At 44.4% G+C, this 13,575-nt stretch overlaps 2 non-coding genes across 2 annotated transcripts; one reads left to right on the top strand and one right to left on the bottom strand.

The window, feature by feature from the left end:
- The first annotated feature begins 10,634 nt into the window (after positions 1–10,634).
- On the top strand, positions 10,635–10,706 carry TRNAE-UUC (transfer RNA glutamic acid (anticodon UUC)). The gene has a single exon. It is a non-coding gene; the product is annotated as a tRNA-Glu (tRNA).
- An 890-nt stretch (positions 10,707–11,596) lies between these two features.
- Positions 11,597–11,668, bottom strand: TRNAE-UUC (transfer RNA glutamic acid (anticodon UUC)). The gene has a single exon. It is a non-coding gene; the product is annotated as a tRNA-Glu (tRNA).
- Between the last annotated feature and the right edge of the window lie 1,907 nt (positions 11,669–13,575).

Genomic DNA, 13,575 nt, shown 5'->3' on the forward strand with positions numbered 1-13,575 from the left:
TAGCCAGCAGCGGGCGTCTAGCAAACACTTCTTGAAACAGAGTTTCTTCACCGTGTCTATAACCAAGGAGAAGAGTTTCAGGGCGGACGGTAACACAAGCCCCGGCTTCACACACGCGCCAGGAAACAGCCAGTCAGGCCGCGCCTGCTAGCGGGGAATCGTAACACGCGGCGAACTCCCTGGTGTCTCTTCAGGAAACTTCTGGCACAATTAGGGCTCCAGCCAGGACTCCGAGGCAGTGGAGCGGGGCTCCAGGCTTCCTCAAAGGCTCGTCGTGGAGTTTCTCCGATCCCGCGGGTTCCTCAGGAGTGCTCGCGGGGAGCGCGGACGCCGGGGGCGAGGCCGCCTGCCGGCACCTAGCGCGTGCGCCCTGGCAGGACTGGAGCAAAATGGAGCAGTGGGACAGACCGAAGAGACGGCCTTGGCCATGCTAAGGGAAACCCGCTCGTATTTGAAACAGCATAAAAATACAACCTTACTTTTGTCCAGCACTTATTAATAACTCAGAAGGCATGTTCACACTCTCTCGCACTTAGTTTTCACGGCAGTGCTATGAGCAGAGTATTAAACGCTGTTTCAAAGAGACCGAAGCTAAGTAAATTTAACTTTCATAAGATGGAAGCGCCGCCACTTAACGCCGAGGAACGGTCAGCAACCTTGTAGTTCTCAGGCGGCATCTCGCTTATCTGGACTACACCCTATTGTACGAGGAAGCAAAGGAAGAAGAAAGAGTGAATAGTATGCCTGGAGGGGTTCAAGATACCTTTGTGGCTGATCTGCAGAACCCCAAAATACCTCGTGTAGTCGAGGTCGAATGACTATTCTCCATGGTGTTAGGGGTGAAATTATCTGAAGAAGTAGGGAGTGGAGACAGTTTGGAGATGCCATGTGAGCAAGGCATTAGGGAATTAAGAAGAGAAGGGTGAAAGAATAACCAAAGCGTCCCTGAAGACTTACGTGCTGTCGCATGATACAAATGTGCGGGCGCTAGAATGGCACAGTGTTCGCTGACTGCTTCTGCAGCTCAAATCTGGCAAGAGCCGAGAGGAGAAGGCGGCTTGTGGGATGAAGAAGCAAAGGAGGAGTGTTAAGGAGTCAGGAGTGGTAGTGAGAGAGCACCAGGGAAGTAGCTGGCTATGGGTTGACGCTGTGTAGAAGGTGAAGAGACATCAAAAACGTTTGTACAATGGCCTGAGTGCGAGGCAGATAGGAGAGAGTTTATCAGGTTAAGCCACTTCAGCAGAAAATTCATTGAAATTGCCTTAAATAATAAACGGAAAATATTGCCTCTCAGTCTTAGGTAGATCTAGGTTTCAGGCAAGTCTTTATTTATTTATTTATTTTTAGAGACAGAGTCTCACTCTGTTGACCGTTCTAGAGTGCCCTGTTGTCAGCCCAGCTCACAGCAACCTCACACTCCTGGGCTCAAGCGATCTTTCTGCCTCAGCCTCCCGAGTAGTTGGGACTACGGGCATGTGCCACTATGCTCGGATAATTTTTTCTATATATTTTTAGTTGGCCAATTAATTTCTTTCTATTTATAGTAGAGGCGGGGTCTTGCTCTTGCTCAGGCTGGTTTCCAACTCCTAACCTGGATCAATCCACCCGCCTCGGCCTCCCAGAGTGCTAGGATTACAGGCGTGAGCCACCGCGCCAGACCTCAGGCAAGTCTTTATAAAAGGCTGAAAAAAAAATTCTGGTTTTTCTTGGTCCTTCTTCCTCAATGTAGACTCCATTTTCAGGCAGATTATCTACTCTACACTTTCTCAAAATGCCCACCATCAGCAATTTAGGCTACAGGCTTCTTTGTTCACAGCCAGCAGGCAAAAGTTCATTTCTTGCGGAACTCATTATTGAAAAGCAATTGTGCTGTGTGTAAAGGAATGAGATATGCTGCTTCATTTAAGCCAATTAGGGCCGACTCTTGACGTTCGGGATAAAATTAATCCCACTTAAATTCAAGGGCTCATAAATTTGGGGTATCTCTAAGAAGGGAAAAGGAGGTGGGAATGCTGATGTGGCAACCAACAACATTCTCTACAGAGGGTAAGACCACAGTGCAACAGAGAATAAAGAAGCATAACTATACTTCTAGAAACTGGAATTGTTGTTGGGAAAAGTTCTACTCTAAAGGCTTCCCTGTTAAGGCAGTTCTCCACTGAGAAGTAAATAAACACACATTCTCACATACACAAACAGCAACCATATCCACTATGCCAGGTCAGATGAGACCTATGGTAGCCCAGCACACAAGGACCCTCCCATCATGCCCCAAGGAGCCACTTTCAACATGGGTTATCTCTGCCTCTCACTGCCAGGAACTGCAGAGGCTGTGCCAGTACTTTCCTCCTGATCTTTCCCCTGATCAGTCTCTGGAAAAGCAAAGCTGTCATACATCTGACCTCAGTGGTCAGTGAGACTGTGGGATAGTCCTGAAGGATGGGAGGTACCCCTGGAGTTCACCCCCATTACACCGCATCTGGATCTGGACAAGCTCTCTTCCTGCCCTGCTCATTACCCTTCCTAGCCAAGGTTTCTCCCTAAGGCAATGCCCTGTGGGGAGCTATTTCCCTGAGTACACAGTGTTATCAGCATGTCAGTCATCTTTTTCTAGACAGAGGTATTGAGAATCCTCCACCAACATGAAGCTGAGGTTCCATCCCCATTCTGAGTTGAATAACCCAGATCTTCTTGGCTGTTAGAGATTCTAATCCCCCTATTTCCTTCTAAAATTTAACTCCATCCCTGACTCTTTGCTATCCCATTTCTCAGTATCTTCCACTACATCCTCCTTCTCCTGACTCATGACTCTAACACCTACAGAACTTAAGGAATTCGGCAGCAGAAGACAATAAGCAAAAGATTTTGTCCTTTGTAGTATAGACGGTGGTGGTGATGGAAAGGTAAGGGATGTTATAAAACTAGTGTTCAGTAGAGGAGTTCAGGGAAGGAAATTGGATATGAAATTTGTAATTTGTAGAGGAAGTAGAAAAGTTAACTGCAGTTTTGAAACTATAATAGCTTTCATGGCTTCTAGATTTGTCTCTTAACCTTGATGTTATACATCTCAAAGAGGCACTGATGTTTTGATTAGCTACGTAGAATACTTACAACATCTAAAACAAACCAGGGATTAATATCTAGATTCTAGAATATGCAAGGAACTTCTGAAATTAGAAGGAAAAAAAAACAAAAATAGGAAACCCAATAGAAAAAAAATGGGCAAAGAATATGAACAGTCAATTCACAGAAGGGGAAAGCTAGGTGGCTAAAAATATAGAGACATGATGAGCCTCATCAGTAATCAGAGAAATGCAAATAAATTAAAACAGTGAAATACCACTTTACACCTTTGGTAAACATTAGAAAGTTATAAGTCTTGGTTAAAATATAGGGAAATGGGAACACTCACGTCCTGCTCGTAGAAATTCAAACAGGTACAGCATATTGGAAAGCAACCTGAAAGTACTTAAGTAATTGTATACTTTATGAGACAGCAATCCGTCTAGCTATATACTGCAGAAGAACTAGCATCTGGGTCTATAAGGAGACATTTATCAGGATATTCATGACAGGACTCTGTGTGATAGTGGGAATCAGAGCAATTCAGATGTCCATTACTAATGTATAGGCTTACTTATGGTTAGCTTACTTTGTTCTTTCATTAAACCACTCAAACAACTAATATTTATGGAACATCTAGTATAAACCAGTCACCATATGATGCTATGGACAGGATCAAGGGGTGCGTAACTATGAGAAAGTTCAGGGAATAGTCCCATGGCCCAGTAAAGGGGCCATGCCTACTATGAAGAGATCTGATGAAATAAAACTAAGTAATTCTGATCTTTTTTTTTTAGTTGACAAAAAAATGTTTCACATTAAGGTGGCAGATTGAATTAAGTATATCTAATTTCATTCTCTCTTCAAAATATTAAAGGGGTACAAATGTTTTTGTTACATGGTTAGATTTTTTTTTTAGACAGAGTCTCACTCTGTTGCCCCAGCTAGAGTGCTGTGGCATCAGCCTAGCTCACAGCAACCTCAAACTCCTGGGCTCAGGTGATCCTCCTGCTTCAGCCTCCTGGGTAGCTGGGACTACAGGTATGTGCCACCTTGCCTGGCTGATTTTTTCTATACATTTTTAGTTGGCCTATTAATTTCTTTCTATTTTTAGTAGAGACAGGGTCTCGCTCTTGCTCTGGCTGGTCTGGAACTCCTGACCTTGAGCAATCCTCCTGCCTCAGCCTCCCAGAGTGCTAGGATTACAAGCGTGAGCCACCGTGCCCGGCCTCTTGCCCACTTCTTGATTCCAATGGCTTTTACTTCTCTCTGTGTCCACTGATTAGTTCCAAATTATTAGAGAGTACAGGCAGTGTTTGTTTTTCCATTCCTGAGATACTTCACTTAGGATAATGGCCTCTAGTTCCATCCAAATTGCTGCAAAAGGCATTGATTCATTCTTTTTTATGGCTGAGTAGTACTCCATGGGTGTATGTGTGTGTGTGTGTGTATGTGTACACTATATTTTATTAATCCACTCATGAACTGATAGGCACTTAGGTTGAGCCTGGAAACATCTCTACTGGATCCTACCCCGGGTCTCAATATTTAACACATTTGACCAAAACTAAGTCTCAGAAAGTTGGGAGTCAATGAAGGCAAGCTGAAACAGAGGGCAGAGGATAGCTACCTCAAAAAAAGGGCAGGGTGGCTCACACCTGTAATCCTAGCACTCTGGGAGGCTGAGGCGGGAGGATTGCTTGAGCTCAGGAGTTCGAGACCAGCCTGAGCAAGAGTGAGACCCCGTCTCTACTATAAATAGGAAGAAATTAGCCAAACAACTAAAAATACAAAAAATCAGCCGGGCAAGGTGGCACATACCTGTAGTCCCAGCTACTCGGGAGGGTGAGGCAGGAGAATAGCTTGAGCCCAGGAGTTTGAGGTTGCTGTGAGCTAGGCTGACGCCACCGCACTCTACCTGGGGCAACAGAGTGAGACTGTCTCAAAAAAAAAAAAAAGAGTTGGAGCCCCGCTGAACAAGAGCGAGACCTTTTCTCTACTAATCATAGGAAAATTAGCCACTGCACTCTACCTAGGGCGACAGATTAATACATAAGACTCTGCCTCAAAAAAAAAAAAGTCTTCCAGAGAGGACTCGCAGCACCAAACATTCAGTTAAAAGCTGAACGTGGCAACCAGTTGTGTCGCGTGTCCTCACCAGCGGAGCTTCCTGGGTAAATCTTGTCGCGGCATTCACCACTGAGAGGTAGGCCTGTACTTCGTCCCCCGCGTCCTGCCAGGCCCTAGCTGCAGCGAGGTCCAGTACCTGAACCCACGTCCACTAAGTCCAGGGCTTGAACTCACCTCAGCCAAGGACCCAGCGCTGTGATCTTGGGCCTGGAAGCAGGACACGTGGGCAATTCCAAAAGCCAGAACAGGAAGTCATCGCCCCTGACCTCCCTGCACTGGGAGCCTTGTTTCCTGCCTCCCTAATCCTGGCTCTGTCAGGAGGCGACCGTCTCTTTCACCCAGAGTTGAGCGTTGCACGCGAGCCGAGAACCAAGCTGAACCCTCCTCTTGCTGCAGGCGGCACCCTTTGCTTGCACAGGGGAGGCGTGTGGGGGAATCGTGGCGGATTCCAATCCCCGAGACCCTTGGCCTGAAGACCACAACATCTCAGTAACCTGTTCTGTAGTCCAGTATCACTACTTCTTTCCGAAATATATTTTTAAAAGAAAAATGCTGGCCGTTTATTCAAAGAGGTGAATTAAGAATGACAGTGAGCTGTGAGCTCCTAATCTCTCTGGTGCAATTCTCTAGAGAAACAAACGGGAGACCCAAACATCCAGTCGCTAAGTCTGATCAGCGCCTGAGGGCTCTGCGGCTGTGAAGGTTGATGTCTTTCCAGTAATTCTACCAGTATAATGCCCCTTAAGGGGGCTATGCCCACCTGCCTTGAGAATCCTTAATTTATACTTTTTTTTTTTTGAGACAGAGTCTCACTTTGTTGCCCAGGCTAGAGTGAGTGCCATGGCGTCAGCCTAGCTCACAGCAACCTCAAACTCCTGGGCTCAAGCGATCCTCCTGCCTCAGCCTCCCGAGTAGCTGGGACTACAGGCATGCGCCACCATGCCTGGCTAATTTTTTCTATATATGTTAGATGGCCAATTAATTTCTTTCTATTTATAGTAGAGACGAGGTCTCGCTCTTGCTCAGGCTGGTTTCGAACTCCTGACCTCGAGCAATCCGCCTGCCTCGGCCTCCCAGAGAGCTAGGATTACAGGCGTGAGCCACCGCCCCCGGCCCTTAATTTATACTTTTGTTTAATTTTTTCTCTTTTCTTTCTTTCCTTTTTATCTTCCCTTTCTTTCCCCTCTCTCATTCTCTCTCTTCTGTTCATTTCTTTTTCTTTTTTTTTTTTTTTGAGACAGAGTCTCACTTTCTTGCCCAGGCTAGAGTGAGTGCTGTGGCGTCAGCCTGGCTCACAGCAACCTCAATCTCCTGGGCTCAGCGATCCTACTGCCTCAGCCTCCCTAGTAGCTGGGACTACAGGCATGCGCCACCATGCCTGGCTAATTTTTTTTGTATATATATTTTTAGTTAGTCAATTAATTTCTTTCTATATTTTGGTAGAGACGGGGTCTTGCTCAGGCTGGTTTTGAACTCCTGACCTCGAGCAATCCGCCGCCTCGGCCTCCCAGAGTGCTAGAATTACAGTCTTCTGTTCATTTCTTCCCTTCCCCTCTCCTTTTTCTCTTTCCTTTTGAAACAAGGCGTGCGTGTGTGTGCGTGTGTGTGTGTGTGTGTGTGTGTGTGTGTGTGTGTGTGCCTCTTTATGTTGTCCAAGCTGGGCTCAAACTCCTGGGCTCAAGAGACCCTCCACCCCAGCCTGCTAAGCATGTTTGTTTAATTTTCACACTTAAGTATGTGTATCTCAGGGATCTTCTAAATCTAGAATGGGTAGATTAGTATAGGCACAGTACCAGTAATTAATGAACCTCTCCTCACTTTGAAATCCTAGAAGTAGTTAAAAGTACAGGGTTCTAGGCAGCCCAGTAATTTTACCTTTCCACTAGTGGTTGTCACCAGGTGTTTAAGGTGCCTCATTAGGAAAGTCCAGAGCTCATCCAATACCCTTTACTGAGTTTGCAGAATCAGGGATGTCATACTTAATCCGTTTAGATTTTTTTTTGTAAAATAAAAGCATATATCTATATGGTAACAAATTTGTTAACTTGTAAGCCAGGAAAGAAAATGAATAAACAAAAGTGATGTGGTAACAAATTAGTTAAACAGCAGGGGAATCAAATTCAGACCTCTTGGGACAGAAAGAAATACCACTATGCTAATGGGGAAAGAGATGGGGCTTTTCATCTAAAGTCAATATCTCGTCCAACTGCCTACTTCTACCCTAGGCCCAGCTAGGTAGGAGGCATTGATTGCTCTTGTCTCATTCTCTCCTAGGCTACCACCTGAGTCTGGTTCCCTGTTGGCAGGATAGTGTGGGAGACCAGCGTAGGAGGGCCACATGGTGGAAATGCCAGAAACCTTGTGGATTCTCCATTCCTATTCCCACCCCACAAAACCCACCTACATCCTGCAAGGTCGTGGCAGGTGGCTGGAATTCTAGGTGCAGCTGCCACCTCCTCCCACTTGGGAGGAAAAGGTCGTGTGGCAGTGGCCGGGGAAGTGTGAGTTTGCTGTGCCCAAGAGCTGGGCGGGCAGAGCAGAGGCACTGTTTGGCCTTTCGCAAACACTGGGCCAGGAAAATCCAACCACATGCTCTGGCCAGACGCCTGCCCTGCTCAAATTCTAGATTGAGGAAGGTAGAGAGTGAGACAACCACAAAGAACCAACTGGAAAGAAGCTGCCACCCTCAATCAGACTGGCAATGCAAAGCAGAAAAGGAATCCATATGGGCATAAGGGCCACATGGACTCTTGGGTGGAAGGTGCGGCCTGGGCATTCTTGGGTCCTAGAACAAAGGGAAATATTGATGGCCACAGCAACAGGAGCTTAGTAGTAGAAAGGAAGAAAAATGGATAACAAAACAGACTTGAACTCCAACTGGGAAATTTGAGACAGCAGCTTTAACCACTGCTTTAACATATACCAGGAAACTAATCTTACCATGTGGTACCAGGATCAGCTACACTGGGGACCCAGTGTGAAAAGACAATGGAGGCCCGCGTGGTGGCTCACGCCTGTAATCCTAGCTCTCTAGGAGGCCAAGGTGGGCAGATTGTTTGAGCTCAGGAGTTTGAAACCAACCTAAGCAAGAGCGAGACCCTGTCTCTACTATAAATAGAAAGAAATTAATTGGCCAACTAATATATATACAAAAAATTAGCGGGGCATGGTGGTGCATGCCTGTAGTCCCAGCTACTTGGGAGGCTGAGGCAGAAGGATTTCTCAAACCCAGAAATTTGAGGTTGCCGTGAGCCAGGCAGACGCCATGGCACTCACTCTAGCCTGGGGCAACAACAACAACAAAAATACTAAATAGAGAGTCTTGTTGAAAGGAAGCAAACAAAGGAACATAAGTGCTGGTAAAGATAGTGAACTCTAAAGCTTTTCCCTTTCTTCTGTGGTCTCCCTCTTGTCATGTTTTTTAATTTCCTTGTCTTTTTTTTTTTTTTTTCTTTTTTCAGATAGGGTTCCACTCTGTTGCCCCAGCTGGAGTGCAGTGGCATGATTGTAGCTCACTGTAACCTCCAACTTCTGGGCTCAAGAGATCCTCCTACCTCAGCCTTCCAAGTAGCTGGGCCTACCAGAACCACCATGCCCAGCTACTTTTTTTTTTTTTTCCAGAGATAGGGGTCTCACTAATGTTACTCAGGCTCCTCTTGAACTCCTGGGCTCAAGTTATTCTCCCAAAGTGATAGGATTACAGGCATGAACCACTGCTTGCAGCCTTTATTTGCTATTTAATGTCATTCTATGTAAAGAAAGAGTAAGAAGGTTGGTCCCAGTGCAGTGGTGTTTACAACTAATTGATCACAACCAGTTACAGATTCCTTTGTTCCTTCACCACTCCCACTGTTCCATTTGACCAGCCTTAAAAAAAAAAAAAAAGAGTAAAAATTTAAATAACTAGCATGAATTTTACCCATTATCTTTTTTTTTTTTTTTTTTGAGACAGAGTCTCCCTTTGTTGTCCAGGCTAGAGTGAGTGCCGTGGCGTCAGCCTAGCTCACAGCAACCTCAAACTCCTGGGCTCAAGCAATCCTTCTGCCTCAGCCTCCCAAGTAGTTGGGACTACAGGCATGAGCCACCATGCCCGGCTAATTTTTTATATATATATCAGTTGGCCAATTAATTTCTTTCTATTTATAGTAGAGACAGGGTCTCGCTCTTGCTCAGGCTGGTTTTGAACTCCTGACCTTGAGCAATCCGCCCGCCTCAGCCTCCCAAGAGCTAGGATTACAGGCGTGAGCCACCTCGCCCGGCCTCCATTATCTTTATATTATGCAATTCCAGTTTTAAATGCGCACCAAGCATTCACTATTGCCCATTTCTTACCCTGTGCTTTATCTTGACCTAACTTTAGTCAGCCTTCCCTCACCTTTGGCTCACCCCCAAGCCTGAGCAAGTGCTAAAATGCAGAACCTGCACCCTTTATCAGCTTATCCTGAGAATCAGTTGACCACATGGAGAAACATTTCCTGGGAAACTGCTCTGATCACATGGTCCACTGTCCCTTGCTTGCTCAACTTCTCCTTAAAAGTTTCTGTTAAGCTCTACTTACCCCTCCCTATAAAAGAAATACCTTTTTTGGTTTGATTTTGAGAGCCTTGCAGATTTGTGAGATGAGAACATTCTTCCTATTGCAATAGTCTTTTTGGAAGTCTTTCTTTATGTGAGTCCAGATTTGTTTTTATTTATCAATATAAATATAAAAGGATGTAACTCATATGCAGAATCACCGAAAAGACACAGTCTGTATGTCATAGCTCCTACATGCACATGTATTTTTGTTCTTACCAGAACAGTTGGAAACACAGCACAAAAAGAATTCAACTGCTTTTATTTCACTTCTTGATGCACACATTCTACCAACACGTTCTACCTTTAGCTTGCTGATAAAGAAGGACTGAAAGGAAAACCATAGGTTGCCTTGTCTTTTCCTTTTCTTCTGTGTCATCATTTTCAACATAAAATGGCTGGCTTATAGAAGGAAATAGCATAAGAAAGGCTACTGCCGGTCTTTTGCATTTGAAGCAAGTTCTGGTTTGAATAGAAAGAAAGTGTGGCCCCGGGGCCTGTCATGTCAGGTTATTCAGTCACAGAGGCAATGTGCTTAGCTTATATTGGCTTTGAGTCTCTGAAGGCCCATTGCATAGTGAGTCCACCTGGAATTCTGTGTTCGTCAGGAATGGCAAATGGTCTATACAAATGAATGGCAAGTACGATGGACAAGAATATTGCAGCTATCCTCTCCGCTCATGTGCAGGTTCCATTGTTCCACCCGACTCCACTAACAAATCACACTTCAAACATAAAATTATTGAACACTTTAAGAACATTTCGCACACATGCCTGTAAATTTCTGATGTACATTTCAAATGATTAGGGCTTCTAGCCTAAGGTCTTTTTTCAGAAGAACCTATGAAAAAAACTTTGAGCACCTCTCCCTGGTGGTCTAGTGGCTAGGATTCGGCGCTTTCACCGCCGCGGCCCGGGTTCGATTCCCGGTCAGGGAACGTGTCTTTTTCTTCCAAAGATTATTCTATTATGGCTGCCAGGGCTCCCATCCTCCTTGGTTTTATCCAAGGCTCCCTTGCACGCACCCCACAAGGTACCACTGACAACCTGTTCTTAAGTATATCAGTATTCAGCGAATGGGGAGCCTGTGTAGAATACATAGTTTATGTAGATTAACACTCACCTCTGTATGCCCTACTCTGTTGAGAACTGCTAATTTTAAAAAAGCAATATAAGTAATTTTTCCATGAAACAAGTGAGATATTTCAAATGGTTTCTAAATCCAGAAGCATTGACACAGACACAGTTTTAATAATAGATGTAATCCCCCCCCCCACACACACAGTTCATTAAAACCCTAAGAGCAGTTACATTCCAGGGATGTAGACCACCCAGGCAATTTTACCAGATGCACTGCCATTTCTGCAGGTAGCTTCAGTCAAGTGGTGCCTCAATCAGGAAAACGAACCTGTCCATTATACTTATTTGTATATCTACAATACGGAAAATTGCTCTTAATCGGTTTCATGTTTTGTAAAACCAGGAACACATTTTCATATGGTATTGTTAGTTAACTATATATATATATATATATATATATATATATATATATATATATATATATATATATATACCTGTAAGATGAACTATAATAGATCAAAAGGGAGTCTCTTAAAATGACAAGTTACTTGACAGCAATCCTTGGCTTTCCAGTGACCTTTTCCCCGCGGTTCTCGAAATTGACTTCAGGATCGCCGGCCCTGGGAGAAGTTGAAAGGTGCGCTGACTTTGCTGCTTCGAACTAAGGATCAGAGATCAGGGCTTTGGCCGCTGACACCGCAGCCGTCAACAATCGATAAGACATCAGTAATGAGGAAAAAAAGCAGTCTTCCCTGACCGGGAATCGAACCCGGGCCGCGGCGGTGAAAGCGCCGAATCCTAGCTACTAGACCACCAGGGAAAGGTATGTACACTCGCGGGCAGCACCTTCTGGAGAAAGATCTTAGGACAGAAACGTTAGCCACTTCGGAGATATGTTATGGAAATCTTCAGTGACGCCTAAGGAATATTTTGAAGTGGTGGGTGTATAGTATTTGGCACACTGTCTCCTGGGTCAGAGAATGACAAGAAACTTTAGTGGCAGAAAAGTTGGAAAAAAGGTGCATTTACAAAATAGTTGATAAAAAAATAAAAAAAATAAAAATAAAAAAAAAAAAGTTGGAAAAAAGGTTGTTACTTGTCAACCCAGGGAGAAGGAAAATCTTTCCTGAAACATTTTTTGTTACTGACTCCCTCTGATCAGGTTACTCATATTTTTTTGTTCCTAAAATTTGTGTATCTCACTTCTATAGTTTCCTTGCATTCTATTGAGGAAAACATGTCCCTTCCCCCACACCCCCAAGGGTCCTATTCCTGATCTCCTCTAAATATGCCCCACTACAGAAGGAGGAATATTCAGGGCCAAGGGGACCATGCACCCCTCTTCTAGGCCATGCTCTGTTTCCTGGGACCTGAGAATGACCTGTACAAATGCCTGAAGTCTGATTAAGTCTTTCCTGCCATCAATATTGCCGAAGGTGGGCTAGGCCTCGGGTATGTGCAGGCAAGGATGGACAGGTGGCCAAAGCGAGGCTGTTTGTAGCAGTTTGGACGGAGCTTAGACTTCACAGGTGAGGTGCCCACACACCTGCACAAGGCCCCTCTCAGTGCAGGAGAGGGGCCCCTCTGTACTGTCATGCTCAGGGACAGAACTGTGAGGAGTTCCATATTCTAAATGCAAACCTGGTCTCACGAATCCTTAAGGACGAATTTTTGTCAGGTTGGAGGAAAGATTTTATCTTATTGTTTTTAGCTTAAATTATAATTTTAAAATATTGAGACATATTGTATGTGGGTCTCCATTTGTATTCTTCCCACAGCTACAAAAATTAGGCTATACTTACTTACTTACTTCTGTGACTTCCAGACCCACCTGCGTATCCAATTGTCAGCTCCTCGTGACCACTTGGAACCAAGGTCACTCACTCTCTACAAACTAAGTTCATCTTCTTTCACACCCCCAGCCAGGAACCTTCCCAGGGTGTCTACCTCTAGTAAATCACAGCTTCCTTAGCAAAATAATCTCTGAACCTCGCACTACTCTACATATCCATCAGATCTTAAGCCCTTTCTTTTGTAACGTTTGTGGGTTCCCCCTCCCCCCAGTGAGACATTGCCAAGTTCTCTGGGGAATGTTCTCACCTCTGCAACTTAAGCAGCCCTCATGTGGTTTAAGGCAGTGAGGTGACAAGTATGCATTTCCCCCTTAAAATTGTATTCAGTAGCATTTTTTCCAATTTTAAAAAATGGTATAAAACTTTTCTACTTCCTTTATGTCCAGGAACCCTCATATTTCCTGCTAGGAGTTAATGAGAGGAAGAACAAGAAGCCTGTAAAGTTTCTTTGATGTTGGACTGGATGCATGGTACATTAGTCAGGGTTCTCCAGAGAAATAGAACCAATAGGATGTGTGCGTGTATATTTGTATATTTATGTATAGGTATTGATATATAGTCGTGAGTTGCTTTGGCAAGGATACATTCTGAGAAATGCATTGTTAGGCAATTTTGTTGTGTGAACATTACAGAATGTATACAACCCTAGATGACATATATATATTTTTATTATATATATTTTTTTCATATGGAAAACCAAATGTCCCAGTACCATTGCTGAATATCAATCGTTTCCCCTACTTGATCTGCAATGCCAACATCAAGTGCTAGATAAAAGGTTTTAATATATGCTTCATTACAATTTTATGGGATCACCATCATATATGCAGTCTGTCATTGATTGAAAGGTCATTATCGCCTGTAATCCTAGCAC

The sequence above is a fragment of the Microcebus murinus genome, chromosome 2 (genome assembly GCF_040939455.1).
Source record: "Microcebus murinus isolate Inina chromosome 2, M.murinus_Inina_mat1.0, whole genome shotgun sequence".
In the NCBI taxonomy this organism is placed as follows: Eukaryota; Metazoa; Chordata; class Mammalia; order Primates; family Cheirogaleidae; genus Microcebus; species Microcebus murinus.